The following is a 17,489-nucleotide window of genomic DNA, read 5'->3' on the forward strand; positions in this document are numbered from 1 at the left end:
GCCATTGCAGCTGGGGATAATGGGAGTTGTAGTCCACAACACCTGCAGTTCCTTGTTATAGGGAACACTAGTTGCTAGCAGCCACCTCTTCTCTCCTTTTGCTTCTTGTGAGCTTTGCAAGAAGTGTGAGGAGAGGCGCTCTGTGCGAAGCTTGCATGGGTTCGATTGGTCCCAAAGAACTTCTCCGATGGCAGTAGCAGGGGCATCTCTGCTGGTGCCCCAATAGTCTGTTGCCTGAGGCAGCCACCTTGCCTCACGAAAGGACTGCCTCTACCCATGCATTACCACTGGGGCATGAGAGCTACCATGAGAACTACTAAACAGCCAACATGAGAGCTACTAAACAGCCAACAAAATCAGTTTTGACAATAGAAAACCAGCAGGGGAGGGGGTGTTTCCCAGTGTATTGCACAGAGTGTCTATCTGCTCGATGGCAGAAGTTGTGGCTGTGTGCTCAGTGCAAGGAGCTCCTGGCTCTCAAGGAACATGTTCGTTCCCTCAAAGCCAAGGTGGCTGATCTGGAGAAGCTCAGAGAATCAGAGGAGCATGTGGACGAGATGTTCAGGGATGTGATAGAGGCATCCCACTCCCAGGCTGATGACAACTCTGCTTTCATGGAGAATGGAGGTCTCAGGGAAGGAGAACATCATTCTGAGGAAAAGGGAAATACTCCCTTAGAAGGGACCTCTTCTGTGGATGATGAGCCCGTATCCTCTCACACAGGGGATACTCCTCAGGGGGGTTGGGGGACTCCTAGTTCTGGGTGATTCAATCATTAGGGGTCTAGAGAAATTGGTCTGTGACCTGTGTGTAAACTGCACAGTGATTTGCCTGCCTGGTGTGAAGGTTGTGTGGACATCATGCAGCATCTAGATAGGCAGAGCTGGGGAGGAGTCAGCTGTCATCGTTCATGTCAGCACCGACAATGTTGGAAAATGTAATTGGGAGGTCCTGGAAGCCAAATTTAGGCTGCTAGGTAACATATTGAAGTCCAGGACTGCCAAGGCAGCATTCTCAGAAATGCTACCTGTTCCCCGCACAGGGCCAGTGAGACAGGCAGAGCTGAGGGGTGACAGAGAAATTCTGGGTTCATTTAATGAGCAGAGGCCACACTATCCATCAGATCTAAGTTTTTATTGATCACAGCAAGCCTGGTGGCTCCCTTCCAAGAAGGCGAGCATCTGATGGATGGTGCGGCCTCTGCTCATTAAACGAACCCAGAATTTCTCTGTCAGAGGTCTCAATGCGGGGATGAGACAGTGGTGTCAGGAGGAGGGGTTTAGATTAGTTAGGCACTGAGATACCTTTTGGGACAAGACGAGCCTGTACTAAAGGGATGGGCTACACTTGAACCAAGGTGGAACCAAACTGCTGCCACTTACAATCAAAAAGGTCACAGAACTGATTTTAAAATGACATATGGGGAATAACCGAAAGGAGCTGGGCAGTATCCGATTTGGCAAACGCCATCCCTTAAGGTGTGAGTGTGTAAATGCTTCAGATAAACCAGAAGGGGACAGAGTAGAACCAGCTAAAGAGCAGACAGAAGGATGTGCTAGCTGGTCAAAGAGATCATATGGCCAAAAGAAAGATAGCACACACCACCAGGCAAGAGATTCAGATTGCTTATGTGCCAATGCCAGAAGACTCCGAGCCAAGATGGGTGAGCTGGAGTGCTTGGTTGCTAATGAAATCATAGATATAGTGGGTGTAATGGAAACATGGTGGAACAGTGAAAACTAGTGGGACACTGTTATTCCTGGATATAAACTCTATAGAAAGGACAGGGAGGGGTGAATTGGGGGTGTAGCAGCACTGTATGTTAAAGGGATAGAATCTAACAAACTAGAAAACCTAGGAGGACTGGAGTCCTCCACAGAAACCCTGTGGCAAGGCCTGAAAGGAAATGTGCTACTGGGGACGTGCTATCGCCCTCCTGATCAGAACACTGACATTGACTGGAAGTTGCAGAAGGAAATCAGGGAGGTGTCAAAGAGAGGGCGCTGACTTCAATTACCCACAATGGGTGACTTCAATTACCCACACGCAGACTGGGTAGATTCACAATCAAGTAACGACAAAGAGGCCAAATTTCTAGATAAGCTGAATGACTGTGCCCTAGAACAGTTGAGGTTTCAGGTGCCCTAGAACTGTTCTAGGGCACAGTTGACTGTGCCCTAGAACACCCAGAGAGCAGGCGACCTTGGACTTAATCCGGAGTGGTGCACAGGTCAATGTCATGAAACTTTTGGGGAACAATGACCATAGTGTGATCAAATTCAGCATATATGTGAGGAGAGAATCGCCAGGGAAGTCTAACACAGACACTTTGGACTTCAGAGGAAACTTCTCCAAAATGATGAGTTTGGTGAAAAGAAAACTGAAAGGGGAAATCAAGAGTGTTACTTCGCTCCAGAATGCATGGAGTTTATTTAAAACCACAATAATAGAAACCAGTTAGAACATATACCAAAAAGGAGGGGAAGGATGCCAGCATGGCTAACAAGTAAAGTCAAGGAAGCTATAAATAGGAAGAAGAATTCCTTCAGAAATTGAAAGGCCCGCCCAAATGAAGAGAGCAGAAAGAAACACAAACTCTAGCAAAAGAAATGCAAGGAGACAATAAAGGAGGTGAAAAGAGAGTTTGAGGAACATTTAGCAAAAAGCACTAAGGGCACAAAAACTTCTTTAAAAACATCAAAGGTAGGAAACCTGCCAGGGAGGTGGTTGATCCATTAGATGATGAGGAAATGAAAGGGATTATTAAAGGGGATATGCAGATTACAGAGAACCTAATCAAGTTCTTTACATCTGTCCATGGCAGAAAATACTTATAGCTATGCCTGAACCCAGCTTCTCAGGGACAGGCTAAAGAACTGAGTCAGACAGAGGTGACGAGAGGTGACCTTCGAAAATGTCTGGAAAAATTTAAAAAAATTCAAATTGCAAGGGGCTGATGGTATCCACCCGAGAATCCTTAAAGAATTCAGATGCAAAATTGCCAACCTCCTTGCAAAAATATGTAACTTATCTCTACAATGATCAGGCTCTGTGCCAGAGGAATGGGAAGTAGCCAATGTTACATCAATTTTCAAAAAGGGATCCAGTGGGGATCTGGGAAATTACAGGCTGTTTAGCTTAATGTCTGCAAATTGATGGAAAGCATTCTCAAAGATAAAATTGTTGTGCATATAGAAGAGCAAGCCCTGCTGAAGGAGAACCAGCATGGCTTCTTCAAAGGTAAATCTTGCCTCACCAATTTTTGGAGTTCTTTGAGAGTGTCAACAGGCATGTGGACACAAGTGATCCAGTTGACACAGACTACTTGGACTTCCAAAAAGCTTTTGACAAAGTTCCTCATCAAAGACTCTCGAGAAAAATTGGCAGTCATGGGATAAGTGGACAGGTTCATGTGTGGATTAGTAACTGGTTGCAGGACAGGAAACAAAGGGTAGCTTATACATGGACAGTTCTCTAAATGGAGTGAAGTAAGAAGTGGGGTCCCCCGGGGATCTGTCCTGGGACCAGTGCTTTTTAATTTATTCATAAATGGTCTAGGAGTTGGGCTAAGAAACGAAATGGCCAAATTTGCAGATGATACCAAAGTATTTAGAGCAGTGAAATCCAAAACAGATTGTGAGGAGCTCTGAAAGGATCTCTCCAAACTGGGGGAGTGGGGGGGGGAAGGCAAATGTGGTTCATTGTTAAGCAAGTGTAAAGTGATGCATATTGGGACACCCCCCACATACACACACACCACCAATTTCACATATATACTGATGGGGTCTGTCGGTGACTGACCAGGAGAGGGATCTTGGGGTAACAGTGGACAGGTCATTGAAAGTGTTGACTCATTTTTTATGTATGCAACCACTACGGACAGGATAGTATATGCGCAAAAATGGAAAGACACTAAAATGCCCTCAAAAGAAGACTGGTTGATAAAAATTTTGGAATATGCCGAGATGGCAAAGCTTACAGCACTTATAAGAGATGACAATTTGGAATGTTTCAAAGAAGATTGGGAACCACTTTTGCTTTACTTAAAGAATTATTTTTCTAATATGGACTTTTCAGTAGGGTTTGAAATATAGTAATAACAGCAGGTTGGGTTGGGTAAAATTGAGTAGTATTGTGGAGTATGTATGTTTTGAATTGTTATAGCAATAGTTTATATGTATAGTTATTGTGAACTGTGCAGATAGGCAAGCGGGAAGTCAATATTTACTTATCTGTAGAATTAGATAAATGAATGCAATTTGAATGTAAAAGCTACTGTAACATCCAATAAAAATTTAAAATGGCAAAAAGAAAGTGTCAACTCAGTAGGTGGCAGCTGTGAAAAAGGGCAAGCGGGGGGAAGGGGGTGAACACAAGGGGGGCAGTGAGCATTGGTGCCCTTCCTCAGGTGCACAGAGATCTTGAGCTGCCTCTGTTTTTACTTTTAACAGGGGCTCCCGACCTTGGCTCTCCCCAGCTGCAACTGAACTCCCATCATCCCCAGCCACAAAATAAATTGAAGCTGGGGATGATGGGAGTTGTAGTCCAGCAACAGCTGGAGAGGCAAGGTTGGGAGCCGCTGCTTCAAAACAGGCAGTCTCTGCTTTGTCTTTATATTTTCACGAAACAGTTGCAGCACCACCTAGTGCTATTCTGTGACAAAACCATTCATCAAAGCATACTTTTCTCCAGCATCTACACAAATCAGCAGGCAGTTTCCCCCCTCTAATCTGAGATTAATAGTAGCCTCTGACTTGTCTTCTTCTCACCTCCTGACACTTTTTCAGAGCCAGCAACTGCAGAACTGAATGCTGGTTTCGCTTTGCCCTGACCACCCTGAAGCAAGAGTGGAGTCTCTGGATCCTTCCAACTAGATTTGTCATCACCAAGCTCCCCTGGATGGCTGTTATTCTTCACAGCAGCTGGCCCAGATGAATCGAGGCCTCTGGGCTGGATTGGGGAAGGTCTCCAGCTCCCAGGACTGCAACAGCAGCTGCAGCTCAGCTGTAGGCCTAATGAGTAGCTGTGATTGCTGGACTGGGACTCGGCGTGTTAACCAGAAAGGCAAAGAAGGGAGGATGCTGTGACGGGGTCCTCACGCACTCACTGGGTGACGTTTGTCCTTTGGAAAGGAAAAAGCCACTACTGCAGCAGCAGCAGCAGCACATGATGTTCCCCAACTGCCAACTTCGCTGTGACAGCTCATCGGAGGAAAGAGGCAAGGTGATGTGTAGCATCCTCATCAAAAGCGGCAGCCGACTGGACCGTGGAGAATGAGTCGCCTGTAATTGCTGTGTGTGTGTGTGGGGGGGCATGATTCAGTGGGGAGAACTGATAGGTTTTTGGGAGGCTGCTGAAAGCGGAAGGGCTGGGAGTGGGGGAAGTGGAATCCAAAAGGGTCACACTGGGCAATCTAGCCAGGGCCGTATTCTGACATGCCAGGGGAAACTAATGACCTAACAAAACCACTGATTTTGCCATGAGCCTATTTGCATTAGGAAGACCTTGAAATGCAAATACAGTATGATTTCTTACGTAGCCTTTCTAAGCACACACAAGAGCAGTCACACAGTTCAGCCTGACTAAACGGAAGAAGCAATACAGCCTGCACTATGTCTGTTTGTATATCACATAAAATTTAAAAGGTTGCCTTTTTCCTTGATTTTTCCACTGGTTATGGAAAACTTGAAATGGTCTCTCTTTTTATGGTATTCAAAGGCCACTCATAATGTGAGCCCATAAGCTGCAGCTTGCTTAGTATCTGCCTAAATCCAGCACTGAACACATCATTTCTCCCTGGAGAGTCTGTTTTTAATGCTAAGGCTCAGCTCCGAGAAGTGCAAAATGATATTGAAAAGAGTGTGTCTGAGAACAGGGCTCTCTGGAGCGGGGGCACTAGAGGACAGTTATCCAGGCCCCATTCTTACAGGGCCCCGGCACTGCAGCTCAGTAACAGAGGCTCTTCTAGCTTGGGCAGAGCTGGAACATTATTGGTTCATCCTGAGGAGCATAGGAAGCTGCCTTCTACCGAGTCATCCCATTGGTTCATCTAGCTCAGTATTGCCTACACAGACTGGCAGCGACTTCTCCAAGGTTACAGGCAGGAGTCCTTCCCAGTCCTATCTGGAGAGGCCAGGGAGAGAACTTGGAGCCTTCTGTAGGCAAGCATGTAGATGCTCTTCCCAGAGTGGCGGCCAGTGGCCCCATCCCCTGAGGGGAATATCTTACAGTGCTCACATGTAGTCTCCCATTCAAATGCAAACCAGGGTGAGCCCTGCTTAGCAAAGAGGTCAATTCATGCTTGCTACCACAAGACCAGCTCCCCCACCCCCACCCCACAAGTTATTGTTGCCCTGGGCCCTGCAAAAGCTAGATACAGGCCTGTCTGAGCATTTGCTGGCAAGTGGATTTTCCTTCACCTCATTCCACTACCATACCTCTGAGGTTAGCAGGCAGGGGTCCAGGTCAGAGGGTCAGCTGTGTCTTTCGGTCAGTTTAGAGACCCAGAGTTTCTCTTCTGAGAAATTAAGTTATGCATCACTAGCTGCTTGCCAAGGAAGGAGAATTATGGAAGGACAAAATGGTGGGCCTTGTGGAACTTCCCAAAGGTTGTAGCAATCCTCACATCTCCCAGCAGAGGGCAGCAGCAGAAGCACAACCTCAAATTTAGAGATGTTACAAACTGTTGACCAGCCATCTTTGGCTTCTTCCGTTGGGGCATGCAATTTCTCTCCATGGATATCCTCACTAAATTCACTACAAGAAGTCCTATTGAAATGTAACAGTCCTTTAGAGTCACTTTTGAGTAGTATCATGAGTCATTTATCCAGGATGTCAGCCACTAGAACAAGGTGAATAGAATACTATGGGCTTGCGATGCTAAACAGGATTGGAGGATCTGGGGTAGAAGAGCTGCACACATTCCCGATTGGCAGTTGTGTGGACTTCAAGATGATCAAAGTAGGAGATGAGGCGAGTGATCATGTGGGAGCTGGGAAGGACAGCTTTTTGTCCACCCTTTGTTGGGCACACCCACACAATCGCCCTCCCCTCCAGGGGCACAGCTAGGAAAGAATAGCCTTTTTTCCCCTCTCCCTGATGGCCCCTGGTGTACACCAGCCACGCCTCCTGCAAGTGACATCACACGCATGGGGCGTGGCTAACACCAGGAAGGGCAAGCTCAGCCGCTCTCCAGAGCTCATTTCCCAGCTGACTTTGTTGCTGGCTGGCTGCTCAATTTCTCTGTTCTCTCCCTTGCTCAGAGAAGAAGAAGATAGCTGGCTGGGGAATGAGGCCTCCGGAGCTTGGAAGGGAGAGATGAGGAGTGAGTCAGGTGGCTCTCAGGAGCTGGGCTGTTTGGGTTCTTTGAACCTGTCCACTCCAGCCCTGCTCTGCTCCTCCTACCTGCAAATAATCTGCATTCACATGACCACGACTGGCTCTTTCCTACCCAGGCCGGTTTGTGAGAACAGTCCTTATATGTCGACATGACGAAGGATCAGATGTATTTGCTGTTGTTTCCAAGGACAGGACTAGAACCAACCAGTTGAAATTACAAGGAAGCAGGCTCAGGCTAGACATTAGGAGGGATTTCCAGACTAAAAGAGCTTTTGGACAGTAGAACACTCTGCCTCATGAAAGAGGGCTGAGCTCTCCTTCACAGGAGGTTTCCAGATAAAGGCTGGACGGTCATCTGTCAGGGATGCTGTAGCCATTTCCTGCATGGGGTCAGCCAGTATGGTGCCGTGGTTAGAGTGTTGGGCTAGGACCAGGGAGACCCGAGTTCAAATCCCCATTCAGCCATGAAACTCACTGGGTGACTCTGGGCCAGTCACACATCTCTCATCCTAACCTACTTCACAGGGTTGTTGTAAGGGAAAACATAACCATGTACACTGCTCTGAGCTCCTTGGAGGAAGAGCGGGATAGAAATGTTAAAAATAAAAATAAAATAAAATAAATAAAAGATCTCCCAGATCCCTTCCAACTCTAAAATCCTATGATTCTAGCCTGTAGAAGAGAAGACAAAGGGGAGATACGATAGCTGTCTTCAAATACCAGAAGTGCTGGGAGACCAGAGGAGGAGCGGACTTATTCTTTGTTGCCCACAAGGGCATGAATAGAACCAGTCGGTTGAAATTACAACAAAGCCAGTTTATACTATACATTAGGAGGGATCGCCTAACGGGAGAAGCTGTCTCGCTGCATGCAGTGGTGGGCTTAAAAGAGAGAGAGCAGGACTGCTCAACTTCAGCCCTCCTGCTGTTTTTGGACTACAACTCCCATAATCCGCAGCCACAGAGTTGTTGGCCAACATCTGCAGAAGGGCTGAAACTGAGCAGCCCTGCACTAAAGGTTTTCAAAAGCAGGCTGGGCCGCCATCTGTCAGGAATGCTGTAGCATCTCCCTGCTCTGAGGAGGGGGTTGGATTAGAAGACCTCCAAGGTCCCTTCCACCTCTGTCAGAGGAGATCTGGTCTTGAGGTAGCAAGCATGACTTGTCCCCTTTGCAAAGCAAGGTCCACCCTACTTGCATTTGAATGAGAGACTACATGTGTGAGCCCTGTAAGAGATTCCCCTTTGGGAATGGGGCCGCTCTGGGAAGAGCATCTAGGCTCCGAGTTCCCTCCCTGGCATCTCCAAGAGAGAGTGGAGAGAGACACCTACCTGTAACCTTGGAGGAGCAACTGCCAGTCTGTGTAGACAATACTGAGCGAGATGGACTAATGGTCTGACTCAGCATAGGGCAGCATCCTGTGTTCATTCTCTGTGTTGGGCACATTCAGTATTGCAAACAGAAAGGAAAGGAAAGGTTGTACTGTTGAGTCGGTGTCGACTCCTGGCAACTCCAGAGTCATTTGGTTTTCTTTGGTAGAATACAGGAGGGGTTGACCATTGCCATCTCCTGCGTAGTCTGAGATGATGCCTTTCGGCATCTCTCTATATCGCTGCTGCCTGATATAAGTGTTTCCCTTTAGTCTGAGAAACACACCAGCGGGGATTCGAACCACAGCCTCCTGCTCTCTAGGCAGGTTACTTCCTCGCTGTGCCATTAGGTGGCTCATTGCAAACAGACCGACTCCCCTTTGGAGACTTTGGGTGCCTTTTATAGTAAGCTGCCCTTCGCTTCCCATGGAAGCGGGCAGGGTGTTCTCACTTCGTGCTCAGCCTGGGCTTCTCTCCCAAGGCTAAGGCCTTCTAGGAGCTCAACACAAACTGTCAGGTTGGACATGGAGTGCGTTGGAGCCTTGGCCAGCCTTGGGACCCAGTATTTGCCTGACCCAGACAAACTCCAGCCCGGTCTTTGAATCCTGCTGCCTGGTCTGTAGGGGAAACTGCTAACTGACCTTTTAAAGTGATGGGTCTTTTCTGTTTAGCAGGGGCAGTGCAACTGGCCCTATCCAGCCCCAGCACAGCATCCTTCCATTGGCTGCTGGTGGTGTCTACCTTATGTTTCTTTTTAGACTGTGGACCCCATGGGGACAGGGAACCATCCGTATTTTATTTATTGGTTTATTTATAGTTGAAAAGCGGTAAGCAAATAGCAATAGTAGTAGTGGTGCATCACTAACTAGCTAATTATTTTTAAATCAAGGGACATTTTGGGGTCAAATTCAAGGGACTCATGGGGTCAAATTCTTACTTAGAAGAATTCTTTATTAGAATCAGTTCATTCCATTGCACTAACCCAGCTGGGGCGGCCCTTTCATGAGGCAAACTGGGGCAGTTGCCTCAGGTGGCAGATTATTGGGGTGGCAGCAGGGTGGCAAGATGCTCCCCACCGCTGCCATTGGAACAATGCTTTGGGACCGATCAGACCCTTGAAAACCTCACAAGGCTCTTCCTACTCCTTGCAAAGCCTGCAAGAATCAGGAGAGCTAGCTGTGCAGCAACAAGCATTTAGGAACATAGGAAGCTGCCTTATACTTAGTCAGACTATTGGTCCATCTGGCCATTATCTACACAGACTGGCAGCGGCTTCTCCAAGGTTGCAGGCAGGAGTGGCTCTCTCAGCCCTATTTTGGAGATGCCGCCAGGGAGGGAACTTGGAACCTTTTAGTAGCACTAGCTCCACTAACTTCATTTAAGGGGAAGGGTATTTTAGGTGGTTTGCTGACGGGAGCTGTGCGGCTTCCGTGCCAGCAGACGATCAGGAGAAATCGGGCTAGGCTCCCTTCGTCCGATTTCTCCTGGTCGTGCGAATAGCTTCTCCATTCCATATGCCACCAGGGCAGACCCTGCTTAGCTAAGGGGACAAGTCATGCTTGCTACCACAAGACCAGCTCTCCTCTCCAATTCATTGTTGCCGTTGCTAAGCAGGGTCTGCCTTGGTTTGCATTTGGATAGGAGGCTGCATGTGCGTGCTTTAAGAAATTCCCCTTGGGGGATGAGGGCCACAACTCGGTAGCAGGGCAGATGCCTTGCAGGCAGAAGGTCCCATGTTCAGTCCCTGCCAGCATCTTCAGGTAGGGCTGGGAGAGACTCTTGCCTGAAACCTTGGAGAGCTGCTGCCGGTCAGTGTAGACAATACTGAGCTAGAGGGAGGAAGGCAGCTTCCTATGTTCCAATGAGAGCAGAGAAGGCTGCGGGCAACAATCCCTCCTCCCTGCTCCTCATGCAGTTTCAAAGGGGAGGTGAGCTGGTCTTGTGGTAGCAAGCATGCCTTGTCCCCTTTGCTAAGCAGGGTCTGCCCTGGTTTGCAGTTGAATGGGAGACTACATGTGTGCGCATTGTGGGGATGGGCCCTCTCTGGGAAGAGCACCTGCATGCTTGCATGCAGAAGGTTCCAAGTTCCCTCCCTGTTAGCATCTCCAAGATAGGGCTGAGAGAGATTCCTGCCTGCAACCTTGGAGAAGCCGCTGCCAGTCTGTGTAGACAAGACTGAGCAAGGTGGACCAACAGTCTGACTCAGTAGAAGCCAGCTTCCTATGTTCCTAAAGTTTGCAAGGTCTGGTTTTTGAACGGGGCCTGACTCCCACCTTGCCTTGGACACCACAGTGATTTGGGCACCCCTCAACCCAGCACAGAAAGCTTAGCCACAGAAAGAGCCTCATTGCACTCAGATCCCTGCTTTGGAGTACGCTGGATCTTTCAGCAGGATCAAACTTCCCTAACACAAGGTCGATGGTAATTCCAGGCAGCCCCTTCTCGCCTTCACACGCAGCAGCCTCATCAAAGCCATTTTCCTCCGTTGCTATGAAACCACACAGGAGCCTCCGAGCCGATCAGACCTTGGTGAAGTCTTCTTTTGGCAACTCACGTGGGTCTCAAGGGTCTGCCGAAGTTGACGGACAGCCCTGGCTTGCGATTTCTGAGCCCTAAGCAAAAATGCACAAATTCAGGACTGAGGATAGGGTTGATCAGTCAGTACCACCTTCTGCATATTCTGGCAGACTGCAGTTTAATTAAGAACACAGGGACTGTCTTGCTAGCTGAAGAGCAACATTTACTCATGTACACCTCTAGCCCACTCTTCCTCCACGGAGCCCACGGCAGCGTACAGGTTCTACGTAGCCTCATACAACCCTGTGAGGTAGGTTGGGCTGAGAGAGACAAGACTGGTCCAGAGCCACCTAGCGTGTTTCATGGCTGAATGGGGATTTGAACTTGGGTCTCCCTATCCTAAGCAAACACTCTAACCCAGGGATGCACAACATTTGGAAGGGCGGTATAGAAATCGAATAAATCATCATCATCATCATCATCATCCACCCTCCCACAAATGCTGGACTCCCATATTCCCAATTATTGGTCACTGTGAGTGGGGATGATGTGCTTTGTAGTCCAACAACAGCTGCAGGGCCGAAGTTGTGCTGCACTGCCCTAACCACTAATCCATTCCACTCAACGGAGGTCAGCCACGCCTCTGAAAACTCTCAAACAGTGCATGAAGTAGGTGCCCTTCCTCTATGGTTTGTCCCCAGAATGTGGTAGTATTTTGAGAAATATTGCTTCTGTACATGGAAGTTCCATCTAGCTATCAAGTCAGATTCTATTGATGGACTTACTCCCCACAAATTCTTCCCGGGGTCACAATAATACTCAAGATAGTGTTCACACAAACATTTTAACACAATCTAGAATTTATCAAGAATTTTATCGGTTTTGGCTTGAACAAAGACAGGTGATTCTTATCTAACAAAGTAAATTAGTTCAGCAAGTAAGATTGTGGTATCACTTATTATTGCTGATTGGGGACGGGGCTGGAGCTGCATGGCAGAGCATCTGCTTTGCATGCAGAAGGTCCCAAGTTCACTCCCTGGCAGCATCTGCAGCTGGTAGGGCTGGCAGAGACTCCTGCCTGAAAGCTGCTGCCAGCCAGTGTGGGCTGTACTGAGCTAGGTGGGCCAAGGGCCTGACTCGGTGTGAGGCAGCCTCCTATGTAAATTCTCACTGTACACACAATATATCTCTATGGGTTTCTCATACATTTAGTTTCACAAAAGAATAGTCCCCCACTGTGCTTCTTATATTCCATTGCCATTTGGCCAGGGGTATCAACAGCATCGGGCCACCTGAGTACCTCCCTTGGATCAGTTCTCAAGTGCCTCATTGTTCCCTGTTGCATGAAGCTGGGGGATGCATTGGTGATTCGTGGCTGAAGAAATGGAAAGAGAGCATTGGATCCCTTTAGAACGCATGGAAAGATCTGATTAGCAAAAGAGGTGGGTTGTGGGCTGAGACCCCAAATCATTTAAGTACCCAGCAGTGTTTTTGCATTTGGCCCCATCATGCAAAGGGCTGGGTCCATCCATCCAAGCATCATTTCTAGCTCAACATTGAACTTCTGGCCTAAATGCTGAGCTTCTGGCCAAAGGCCATTGTGGCTGAGATAGTGGGAGTTGTTGTCCAGGCTGAGCTCCCCTGCCCTATGGGAAGGATTCTGATTGTTCCTAAAAAAACCAAACCAAACCCATGATGAACTCAAACCTTGGAGATGGGCTATAGCTCAGTGGTAGAGCACAGCTTTGCATGCAGAAAGTCCCAGGTTCAATCCCTGGCAGCATCTTAAGAACATAAGAACAGCCCTGCTGGATCAGGCCCAAGGCCCATCTAGTCTAGCATCCTGTTTCCCACAGTGGGCGGCCCATCAGATGCTTCTGGGAAGCCCACAGGCAAGTGGTGAGGGCATGCCCTCTCTCCTACCGCTACTCCCCTGCAACTGGTATTTAGAGGCTTCTTCAGGTAGGGTTGAGAAAGACTCCTGCCCGAAACCTGGAAAACTGATGCCTGTCCATGTAGACAATACTGAGCTAGATGGACCAATGCTCTGACTCAGAATAAGGCAGCTTTCTGTGTCTAGGGATGGGACCCTAACTCAGTGCATGCATGCAGAAGATCTCAGCTTCAATCCCTGGCAGCATCTCCAGGGAGGGCGGGAAAAGACTCCTGCCCAAAACTTCAGAGAGCCACTGCCACTTAGTTTAGGCAATACTGATCACAGGGCTGTAGTTCAGTGGAAGAGGAGCATCGGCATCATGCATGCAGAAGGACTCAGGTGCAAGCCCTGGAGCATCTCTAGGTAAGGCTGGGAAAGACTCCTGATGGACCAATGGTCTGACTCGGTATAAGGCAGCTTATGTGAGTCAAGGCAAGTAATGCACCCAAACAGCCAGGAAGCGATGAAGTGTAAAAGCTATTGTGCCTCTCAAGAGCATGACAAAAGATGGTCTCTGCAGTGCACTGAGTCACCAATCCAGTACATCCTACTCACGTTGATTCATAACATGCCATATCAGCCCTGCTGTCATATGCCGGGAATGTTTACTTGTACATGCATTCACCCTCCTCCCCCACTTGCCTTTCCACATCCATGCACTTTCAGCCTGCGCTTTGTTCATCCTAAACACCCAATTAGGGACCATCAGACCCTCAGCCACTGCAAATTGCCACAGCAGCGCTAATAATCCAGCAGCCTCTGCCTGCTTTGCACCTGGCCTGTGGGTGAGCGAAGGGGCTTATTCATTTGGTGAGTGATATGATCAAGCCGAAATCCCAAGGTCGGTGCACTGCCTCACGTCCACCCACATGCAGGGGGAGCTTAATTCCATCCCTGCTGTCAATTCATTTTGTAGCAGGGGGTTGCACTGAATTAAGGTTAAGGATCTTTCCGCAGGGTCAAAACGGCATGTCCTACGTGCTTTTTATTGTTTGTGTGAAACGCATGGCAGCCATGATCCAGCACCAGCAGCATAATGTCCCTTCCATGCATAAAGGATAGATGCGAAACTTAGGAACATAACAAATCTTACATCTATTTCAGAAAGAACTGGAAATGTTATAATCCTTATGGACATGTAACTGGATTGCCTGAGGGCGAAAGGGGGGTACCGGCGGATAATCTGAAGATATGTCAGTGTCACAAAAATCTGAAGAAAAAAACTGAAAGGAGCAAAAAATCTCCAAACTGCCCCAATGTAACTCAATGGGACAGAATGTTTGCAGGCTTAGAGGGCAGTTAACAGATAATTAGCTCTGTTAGCTCCAATAGGCAGAGCTAACAGAGCTCGGTGGCAAGGAGTGGAGAAGAATGGCTTGAACAAAAAGAGTGGGATGGTTTTCAGCTTCAAGAATACTCCCTCAAGACAGTCACACCCCTTGTGCTTCTGAGAGAGAAGGGCGCCTAAACCATTCACCATGCTTAGACACAGGCTCAGGTAACTCATGCATGCTGGATATACAGGAAAACTTCAGTATTTTCAGGGATTCCATTCTCCACAGTTACCGCAGGTTCGGAAACCATGAATACTGAGTCATTGCGGCAATGGGATCATGGGGGTTAGGTTCCCGGAGGCCCTAAAACTGCCAAAGAAAGGGGAGGAGGTTTAAATGGTCAAAATAAAGTGCCCTACCAAGTTTGGTGAGCCTCCAGTGATCCAGCAATTCCCATCCATTTTGAAAACCATCCACTTTAAAGCATTCTTCTGGCATTTTTTGGTGGGGGTTTTCAAGTAAATGAGCCACAAAATGGCTCTGTTTCACAAAACGTCAGGCAGAAATGACCTTGGAGGTCATTTCCGCCCACACCTGACCTGCGGATATACGAGTCTTAACCCTTTGAGTGCTGGTTTTTGGTCGTGTATACCAAGGTCAGGTGCCAATTACCCGACCGCAGATATGTGAAACAGTGGATACCAAGGTTTGCCTATATACTGCACTATTCTGCTGCTGGTCTGTTCTTGTAATTAAACAAGTTGTTCTAGTAAGTACTAATCTGCCTACTTTCCTTTCACTATCTCTACAACTGGACTAAATCTGGTTCAAATCAATGAACCACAAGTTAGATCTCTTGCACCTCAAATGTTCACACGTCCACCGTCTTGGATGACATCATTACAAACTACACCATTGAGGTGTAGTTGATTGACCATTAATTGACTCAGTATGTCCCTGTGTGTCACTCACTACAACTGTAGCAAATTTGGTTCAAATTGGTTAGGCAGTTCACAAGTTAGCCCACTTGCACCTCAAAAGTTTACACGTCCACCATCTTGGATCAGGGCAGATTCCATCATCACAAACTATGCCGTTGAGGTGTCCCTATGTGTCCCTGCAACTGTACCCAATTTGGTTCATATTGGTCCAGGCATTGCGAAGTTGATGGGGGGGACACAAACACACAGACACCTGGACACACGGAATGCCGGGTGATCTCATAAGCCTACTGGAGAGTAGGCTAAAAATGTGTTCTTAACATTGGTGGATTCCAATCTAGTCTCCTCTGCCATGGAAATGATTGACTGGATTGTGTTGGGACTTATACTGAACTGAACAGATTCAGATATAAGATGCTTTAGGATCCAGCATGACATGGGGGACAAGGTGTTGGGTTAGGCTGTGGAGACTCAGATTCAGACCCTTTCTCAGCTATAATAATGTTCCCTGGATGACCTTGGGGAAAGCACAAGGCTCACCCTAAACAGGGTGAAGAAGAGCCCAGCCAGGGTATGAATACGACGGAAATTTATACACCGCTTTTCAACAAAAGCTCCCAAAGCAGGTTACATAGATATAAGTATATAAGTAAAATGGATCCCTGTCCTCAAAGGGCTCACAATCTAAAAAAGAAACACGATAGACACCAACAACAGCCACCGGAGGGATGCTGTGCTGGGGATGGATAGGGCCAGTTGCTCTCCCTCTGCTCAGTAAAGAGAATCACCACTTTTAAAAGGTGCCTCTTTGCCCAGTTAGCAGTGGTGAACCATGCTAACTGAAAACCGTGGTGGTGATGTGAATCTAAAGAACAACGTAGGAGGAGAGGAGAGTGATCATGCGAGAGATGGAAGCTGGGTAGGATGGCTTTTCGTCCACCCTCAATGAAATGCTGGGGAAAGAAAGTGAGTTGGCTGTACCAACTACTGACTGGCAGCGGCTTCTCCAAGATTTCAGGCAGGAGCCTTTCCCAGCCCGACCTGGAGATGCTGCCAGGGATTGAACCTGGGACCTGGTTCAATCTGGTTCAACCTTTGCATTGAAAGCAGGGGCTCTACCACAGAGCTACGCCCCATCCTCAAACATAGAAAGCTGCCTTACACTGAGTTAGGCCATTAGACCATCTAGCCCAGTCTTGTCTACACTGACTGGCAGCAGCTCTCCAATGTTTGGGGCAGGAGTCTCTCCCAGCCCTACCTGGAGATGCTGCCAGGGACTGCCTGAGATCTTCTGCATGCATGCAGATGCTCTTCCACTGAGCTATGGCCCCATCTTCAGACACAGAAAGCTGCCTTATACTGAGGCAGAGCACTGGCCCATCTAGCTCAGGACTGACTCCCACACAACCCCAGCTCCCACAAGATCATTCTCCCTTCCTCCTACCTTGATATTTGGGTTTACATGACCACCAGTTGGAAGGGCACACTCCAATCCCCTGCTATCTGAACAAGGAGGTGTCTTTTAAGTGGCTCTCTTATATTAGCAGAGGGAGAGCAACTGGCCTTATCCAACCCTAGCACGGCATCCCCCCCAGTGGCTGTTGCTGCTGTCGATCTTAAGTTTCTTTTAAGACTCTGAGACCCTTGGGAATAGGGCATTTTATTCATTCATATCATTCATATTCATATATTTATATATAGACTACTTTGAGAACTTCTGTTGAAAAGCAGTATATGCTGAGCTTCAGCATGAAGGCAGCCAATCAGGAGCAGAGAAGAGGCGGTCTCCCTCCCCTTCTGCAGTGGACACATAACTGAGGATGTGTCTATCTCAAGCCGGCAAGCCTCCAATGGAGAGCTATGGAGAGTGTGGGGAGGCAGGAGGGCTCTGAATACCCCTCGGGAGCCTTTCATGTATTCCTAAGAGTACTTGTCTTGTACCCCATTAGTACTAGTTCTTTCCAGGAATCTCTGGTTTAGATGTCAGCCACTCCCCCTTAGCCTAATCTACCTTGAACAATTATTATGAGCTTTTCTAAGATGGGAGTATCCATTATGTTTTTACAAAGTGCTGATGTTATTGAATACAAGATATCCCTTTAAAAAAACACATGTG

At 47.9% G+C, this 17,489-nt stretch overlaps 1 protein-coding gene and 1 long non-coding RNA gene across 3 annotated transcripts in view; one reads left to right on the forward strand and one right to left on the reverse strand.

Annotated features, from left to right (window-relative positions):
• Positions 1–5,662, forward strand: part of LOC128333005 (uncharacterized) — a 30,464-nt gene extending 24,802 nt beyond the window's left edge. For both annotated transcript variants that reach the window (XR_008310828.1, XR_008310826.1), the window contains exon 2: positions 4,788–5,662. This is a non-coding gene — a long non-coding RNA (uncharacterized LOC128333005). The remainder of the gene's footprint in view (positions 1–4,787) is intronic.
• Positions 1–17,489, reverse strand: part of CD164L2 (CD164 molecule like 2) — a 71,167-nt gene that overhangs the window by 46,647 nt on the left and 7,031 nt on the right. The window lies entirely within an intron of this gene.

The sequence above is a fragment of the Hemicordylus capensis genome, chromosome 7, assembly GCF_027244095.1.
Source record: "Hemicordylus capensis ecotype Gifberg chromosome 7, rHemCap1.1.pri, whole genome shotgun sequence".
NCBI classification, from domain to species: domain Eukaryota; kingdom Metazoa; phylum Chordata; class Lepidosauria; order Squamata; family Cordylidae; genus Hemicordylus; species Hemicordylus capensis.